The sequence below is a fragment of the Sander vitreus genome, unplaced genomic scaffold (genome assembly GCF_031162955.1).
Source record: "Sander vitreus isolate 19-12246 unplaced genomic scaffold, sanVit1 ctg65_1, whole genome shotgun sequence".
In the NCBI taxonomy this organism is placed as follows: Eukaryota; Metazoa; Chordata; class Actinopteri; order Perciformes; family Percidae; genus Sander; species Sander vitreus.
The window spans coordinates 1-6,869 of NW_027595749.1; the positions used below are offsets into that span (position 1 = coordinate 1).

The 6,869-nt window shown below is 42.7% G+C and overlaps 5 non-coding genes across 5 annotated transcripts; all 5 read left to right on the plus strand.

Moving 5' to 3' along the window:
* The first annotated feature begins 870 nt into the window (after positions 1–870).
* Positions 871–943, plus strand: trnav-aac (transfer RNA valine (anticodon AAC)). Its single transcript has one exon. It is a non-coding gene; the product is annotated as a tRNA-Val (tRNA).
* An 817-nt stretch (positions 944–1,760) lies between these two features.
* Positions 1,761–1,834, plus strand: trnav-aac (transfer RNA valine (anticodon AAC)). Its single transcript has one exon. It is a non-coding gene; the product is annotated as a tRNA-Val (tRNA).
* A 374-nt stretch (positions 1,835–2,208) lies between these two features.
* trnav-cac (transfer RNA valine (anticodon CAC)) lies at positions 2,209–2,281 on the plus strand. The gene has a single exon. It is a non-coding gene; the product is annotated as a tRNA-Val (tRNA).
* An 817-nt stretch (positions 2,282–3,098) lies between these two features.
* Positions 3,099–3,171, plus strand: trnav-aac (transfer RNA valine (anticodon AAC)). The gene has a single exon. It is a non-coding gene; the product is annotated as a tRNA-Val (tRNA).
* Positions 3,172–6,669: 3,498 nt separating this feature from the next.
* Positions 6,670–6,742, plus strand: trnav-cac (transfer RNA valine (anticodon CAC)). The gene has a single exon. It is a non-coding gene; the product is annotated as a tRNA-Val (tRNA).
* Positions 6,743–6,869: the final 127 nt, after the last annotated feature.

The window sequence follows — 6,869 nt, forward strand, 5'->3', positions numbered from 1 at the left end:
AGCAGAACAGACAATGGTCGAAAAGGTCCCCCGTTCGAAACGGGGCGGAAACACATTCATTTGTTCCTGTTTACTTCGCACAATCAAACTGCTGAGTTAAAATCTCAATAACCTGCTTGGAAAACTCCCTGTCTTGAAATCGTGGCCAGGCCTATCGAGTTTCTATAGTGTAGTAGTCATGACATTCGCCTAACACGCAAAATGTTTCTGGGTGGAAAACACATTTGTTTTCTATTTTTTTATACTGCTTATTAAAATGAAATGGTTTAGTCAAATCCTCAGCAAAGCCAGGATTGTGTTGGAGTCTGTACAGGCAGAAACGGAGAACTTTGGAAACGAATGCAGACACCAACGTCAGTCAGTCTCATCGGTTAGGTAAGCTTACATGCCTTTCAGTAGAAATTCCACCTCATGTTTGGTACAAGCAAATAAATCCCTGGAGTTACTTTACGCCATTGTTGTTCTTTCTCCAAATTATTATCAGTATTTAAATAACATAATTGAGCATATCTTTATAAAAATTCTTGAAATGTTTATGTAAATTCGTATACTCTCATTGTAGTTCTTAGCCTCATTGTTCTTACCTTAGCTGAGCCTCAACCTCTTAGCCTCATTTTTGTTGTTTTACGTTCCTGGATCCCTCTTACGTTCCTGCTTCCTTCCTACGTTCCTGGATCCTGAGGTAGGTGATCGTATCGTCACTGTAAAGCTGTCTTTGATAGCAGAAACACGGCGGAAACACATTCACTGTCATTGTTGTTCTTAGCCTCATTGTTCTTACCTTAGTTGAGCCTCAACCTCTTAACCTCATTGTTGTTGTTTTTGAATGGTGCATTTCCCCACGAACATGCTGAAAAACCCTTTTCATCAGTTTCCGTAGTGTAGTGGTTATCACATTCGCCTAACACGCGAAAGGTCCCCCGTTCGAAACTGGGCGGAAACACATTTCTTTGTTCCTGTTTACTTCGCACAATCAAACTGCTGAGTTAAAATCTCAATAACCTGCGTGGAAAACTCCCTGTCTTGAAATCGTGGCCAGGCCTATCGAGTTTCTATAGTGTAGTAGTCATGACATTCGCCTAACACGCAAAATGTTTCTGGGTGGAAAACACATTTGTTTTCTATTTTTTTATACTGCTTATTAAAATGAAATGGTTTAGTCAAATCCTCAGCAAAGCCAGGATTGTGTTGGAGTCTGTACAGGCAGAAACGGAGAACTTTGGAAACGAATGCAGACACCAACGTCAGTCAGTCTCATCGGTTAGGTAAGCTTACATGCCTTTCAGTAGAAATTCCACCTCATGTTTGGTACAAGCAAATAAATCCCTGGAGTTACTTTACGCCATTGTTGTTCTTTCTCCAAATTATTATCAGTATTTAAATAACATAATTGAGCATATCTTTATAAAAATTCTTGAAATGTTTATGTAAATTCGTATACTCTCATTGTAGTTCTTAGCCTCATTGTTCTTACCTTAGCTGAGCCTCAACCTCTTAGCCTCATTTTTGTTGTTTTACGTTCCTGGATCCCTCTTACGTTCCTGCTTCCTTCCTACGTTCCTGGATCCTGAGGTAGGTGATCGTATCGTCACTGTAAAGCTGTCTTTGATAGCAGAAACACGGCGGAAACACATTCACTGTCATTGTTGTTCTTAGCCTCATTGTTCTTACCTTAGTTGAGCCTCAACCTCTTAACCTCATTGTTGTTGTTTTTGAATGGTGCATTTCCCCACGAACATGCTGAAAAACCCTTTTCATCAGTTTCCGTAGTGTAGTGGTTATCACATTCGCCTAACACGCGAAAGGTCCCCCTGTTCGAAACTGGGCGGAAACACATTTCTTTGTTCCTGTTGACTTCGCACAATCAAACTGCTGAGTTAAAATCTCAGCAATCTCTCTGTAGTTCTTAGCCTCATTGTTCTTACCTTAGCTGAGCCTCAACCTCTTAGCCTCTTTGTTGTTGTTTTACGTTCCTGGATCCCTCTTACGTTCCTGCTTCCTTCCTACGTTCCTGGATCCTGAGGTAGGTGATCGTATCGTCACTGTAAAGCTGTCTTTGATAGCAGAAACACGGCGGAAACCTATTCACTCTCGTTGTTCTTAGCCTCATTGTTCTTACCTTAGCTGAGCCTCAACCTCTTAACCTCATTGTTGTTGTTTTTGAATGGTGCATTTCCCCACGAACATGCTGAAACATCTTTTTCACCAGTTTCCGTAGTGTAGTGGTTATCACGTTCGCCTCACACGCGAAAGGTCCCCCGTTCGAAACTGGGCGGAAACACATTCATTTGTTCCTGTTTACTTCGCACAATCAAACTGCTGAGTTAAAATCTCAATAACCTGCGTGGAAAACTCCCTGTCTTGAAATCGTGGCCAGGCCTATCGAGTTTCTATAGTGTAGTAGTCATGACATTCGCCTAACACGCAAAATGTTTCTGGGTGGAAAACACATTTGTTTTCTATTTTTTTATACTGCTTATTAAAATGAAATGGTTTAGTCAAATCCTCAGCAAAGCCAGGATTGTGTTGGAGTCTGTACAGGCAGAAACGGAGAACTTTGGAAACGAATGCAGACACCAACGTCAGTCAGTCTCATCGGTTAGGTAAGCTTACATGCCTTTCAGTAGAAATTCCACCTCATGTTTGGTACAAGCAAATAAATCCCTGGAGTTACTTTACGCCATTGTTGTTCTTTCTCCAAATTATTATCAGTATTTAAATAACATAATTGAGCATATCTTTATAAAAATTCTTGAAATGTTTATGTAAATTCGTATACTCTCATTGTAGTTCTTAGCCTCATTGTTCTTACCTTAGCTGAGCCTCAACCTCTTAGCCTCATTTTTGTTGTTTTACGTTCCTGGATCCCTCTTACGTTCCTGCTTCCTTCCTACGTTCCTGGATCCTGAGGTAGGTGATCGTATCGTCACTGTAAAGCTGTCTTTGATAGCAGAAACACGGCGGAAACACATTCACTGTCATTGTTGTTCTTAGCCTCATTGTTCTTACCTTAGTTGAGCCTCAACCTCTTAACCTCATTGTTGTTGTTTTTGAATGGTGCATTTCCCCACGAACATGCTGAAAAACCCTTTTCATCAGTTTCCGTAGTGTAGTGGTTATCACATTCGCCTAACACGCGAAAGGTCCCCCGTTCGAAACTGGGCGGAAACACATTTCTTTGTTCCTGTTTACTTCGCACAATCAAACTGCTGAGTTAAAATCTCAGCAATCTCTCTGTAGTTCTTAGCCTCATTGTTCTTACCTTAGTTTAGCCTCAACCTCTTAGCCTCTTTGTTGTTGTTTTTGAATGGTGCATTTCCCCACGAACATGCTGAAACATTTTTTTTCACCAGTTTCCGTAGTGTAGTGGTTATCACGTTCGCCTCACACGCGAAAGGTGTACGACACACTCTTAATATCCTTTTGAAAGGTTAGGGCATCCCCTAGTGTATGTTAAGCAGGACAAACCACTCTCTACATGACTTTTTGGGCCTTTTTTGGGAGCTGTTTCCGTTCCAGAAAGTGATGTTCAGGATACTCCATGACGCAGGAGTAGAAATGCCTAAGAGTTTGAGAGGTAGAGGGTGCTAAACAATGCCTACCAGTAATGATGCAGTCAACTCTGGCATTTTTTCATTTTGCATTTACACTAGCTTTCTTTCCAGTGGCCATCAAACACAAAGCACATCTAATCCTCTTTGTCTCATGTAACCCAAATCCCAGGATTCACATTGCTGGCAGACCCTTTGCACGTGGACGGCGGAAGAAGCTATGCTGTAGAAGGGACGGCAAGCTAAACGCTGATATCGCTGTCGTGCTCACATTCACAATCTGCAGAGTAATCTCACCAGCACAAGCATGTGTATGTATTGCCTTTCTGTTTCAAATGAGTGATAAATAAAATTATCCTCAACCAGCTAGCTGCCGTGCTAACCAGCTGTTCCTGCTAACGGGACCAACGATGATGACCCATACATAGCTGGACATCGTTATTCACTGACCCAGCTACATATCCAGCAGAAAGCCGTTCCCTTGATCGCTTAACATAACACACATACAAAAAATATCAGCTAAATTAAAGATGACGTGGCTTACGAGAAACTAGCTTCCAAAAGGCCAAAGAAACTAGTTACATTGCGGTCTGCTGGAGCTCTACCCGACGAACTCGACGAGCTAGCTGCAGCTAGCTTTGGACTGCTCGCTAGCTGCTGCCCATCGCATAGTAATATGCCACACGGTCAAATCCTGACATAGGCTGCAAAGTACATAATCACAGATAAGAAGATGGCTAGATGTTACAATTGTATTAGTTACACTACTGATCATATACACTCGTGATTTACTGCATGGATTAACTTGTGATAGACAATTAATGACTGCACTTCCCAGAGCTGGGATGCGTTCAGGCATCCATTAGGAAGTTGCATTGGCACACCCAGTGAACAACGGTATGTGGGTAGCCACGACCGACCATGTCCTCTAAAAACGTGTTATATAAATCTTTACTTAAGTAAAGAATACAGATGTTAATACAAAATAAACCCTAGATTGATGTCTTACCTTTGCCATTATGAGGTACCTGCGCCCGTTAAGCGTAGCATCGCATACCTGTAACCCAGCCAGCTACAAAGAACTGGTAAGCATCCAGACTTTGAAGGCTTTTGAGATCAGCACCTGTATATGGGGATACCCCGCTTTACCACATAGTGGTACAGATCGTGTGGACTGAAAGTCGGGCAGACTCTGGCGATTTAATGAGGTCCGTGAAAACGGAGGGAGTGAAGAATTAAGGGTCGGTATCCAATCCTGCTATCTCCAACTTCTCCAAATACTGCTCTTTGTGAGCACCTACGCAGGATGCCCTACCTCGACCGACACGGCCGCGACAGCTTGTTGTTCAGCATAGAAGAAGCCATAAAGCCATAAGCAGTTTGGCTAGTGTTATGTATTTCAAACCTGATTGAAACTATGAAACTTTCTGCTCGTCTACTACTGTTAAGCCTGTGCTTCCGCCATCCGTCATGGCGCAATTCCAAACTCGGAAAATAAGGACGTTTGGACAGTGGCTGTCAGTGGCTGTCAGCGTCTGATGCGACAGCCACTAACTGTTGCTAACTGTTGCTCTCATGTCAACCAAATGTTTGTCTGTTTTGATTTAGGTGGCGGATAATTGTTCATGGCAGCATAGATGGCTACAGCCACCTTATTGTGTTCCTCCATGTGTTCAACAACAACAACCGCAAGAGCGCTGCAGAAGTAATGGGTGGTGGCCGTGCTGCTCCAACAAGAGAGGCTGAAGCTGCAGGGACTGAGGACGCGGCTGCTGCAGGAGAGCGCCCTTATATCAACTGGCCTGAACGCAGTGGCGCAAAAAGTGGGTATGCGCTATATGTGGCGCATAGGGGCGCAGCACCATGGGGGGCGCCAAAGTGATGGTTTCTAAATCATTTCTGCATTTCCTCAATGTTATTACATAACATTTTAGATGACTAACGGGCTAGAGTAGGCACCCTGTCTCATAAGATTCCATCATAGAATGTTGACATAGAAGAGGGGAGAGGGGGAGGGAGCGGGGAGCGGGTGGGCGCTGTGAGCGCTGAGTGAGCAGGTACGAGCGTATGAGTAGTAAGTTGCCGTCTATGGAAAAAGAGCAAAGCAAAACAGCTAGCTGTCGGGGCTAAAAATAGAAAAAGAGGGAAAAGGAGATGACATGTTAAGGGATGCGACAGCAGTAAAATAAGTGGATGGTTAGAGGCAACAGGTAGGATTAAAGTGTGACGTCTGTGCTTGGAGAATTTCAAATATTCATGTTAACAGACTGTTGTCAGACTAGCTAGTGTTTGCTAACACCAGCAGCTAAAGTGGGGTTTACGGCTAGCTTACAATATGCAAAACCAAGGTTGCTGAGCTGAAAACTGATAAATATAAGGTAGCATGTACAATAATGAGAATAATCTGGAAAACATAACTAATGCTAGTCATGACATTCGCCTAACACGCAACATGTCTCTGGGTGGAAAATACATTTGTTTTCTCTTTTTTTACACTGCTTATTAAAATCAGATGTTTCAGTCAAATCCTCAGCCACAGCCAGGATTGTGTTGTAGTCTGTACAGGCAGAAACGGAGAACTTTTGAAACAAATGCAGACACCAACGTCAGTCAGTCTCATCGGTTAGGTAAGCTTACATGCCTTTCCGTAGCAGTTCCACCTCATGGATGGTCCAAGCAAATAAATCCCTGGGCTTACTTTTCGCCATTGTTGTTCATTCTCCAAATTATTATCAGTATTTAAACAACATAATTGAGCATATCTTAATAAAAAATATTGAAATGTTTATGTAAATTTGTATACTCTCATTGTAGTTCTTAGCCTCATTGTTCTTACCTTAGCTGAGCCTCAACCTCTTAGCCTCATTGTTGTTGTTTTACGTTCCTGGATCCCTTTTACGTTCCTGCTTCCTTCCTACGTTCCTGGATCCTGAGGTGATCGTATCGTCACTGTAAAGCTGTCTTTGATAGCAGAAACACGGCGGAAACACATTCACTGTCATTGTTGTTCTTAGCCTCATTGTTCTTACCTTAGCTGAGCCTCAACCTCTTAACCTCATTGTTGTTGTTTTTGAATGGTGCATTTCCCCACGAACATGCTGAAACATCTTTTTCACCAGTTTCCGTAGTGTAGTGGTTATCACGTTCGCCTCACACGCGAAAGGTCCCCTGTTCGAAACTGGGCGGAAACACATTCTTTGTTCCTGTTTACTTCGCACAATCAAACTGCTGAGTTAAAATCTCAGCAATCTCTCTGTAGTTCTTAGCCTCATTGTTCTTACCTTAGCTGAGCCTCAACCTCTTAGCCTCTTTGTTGTT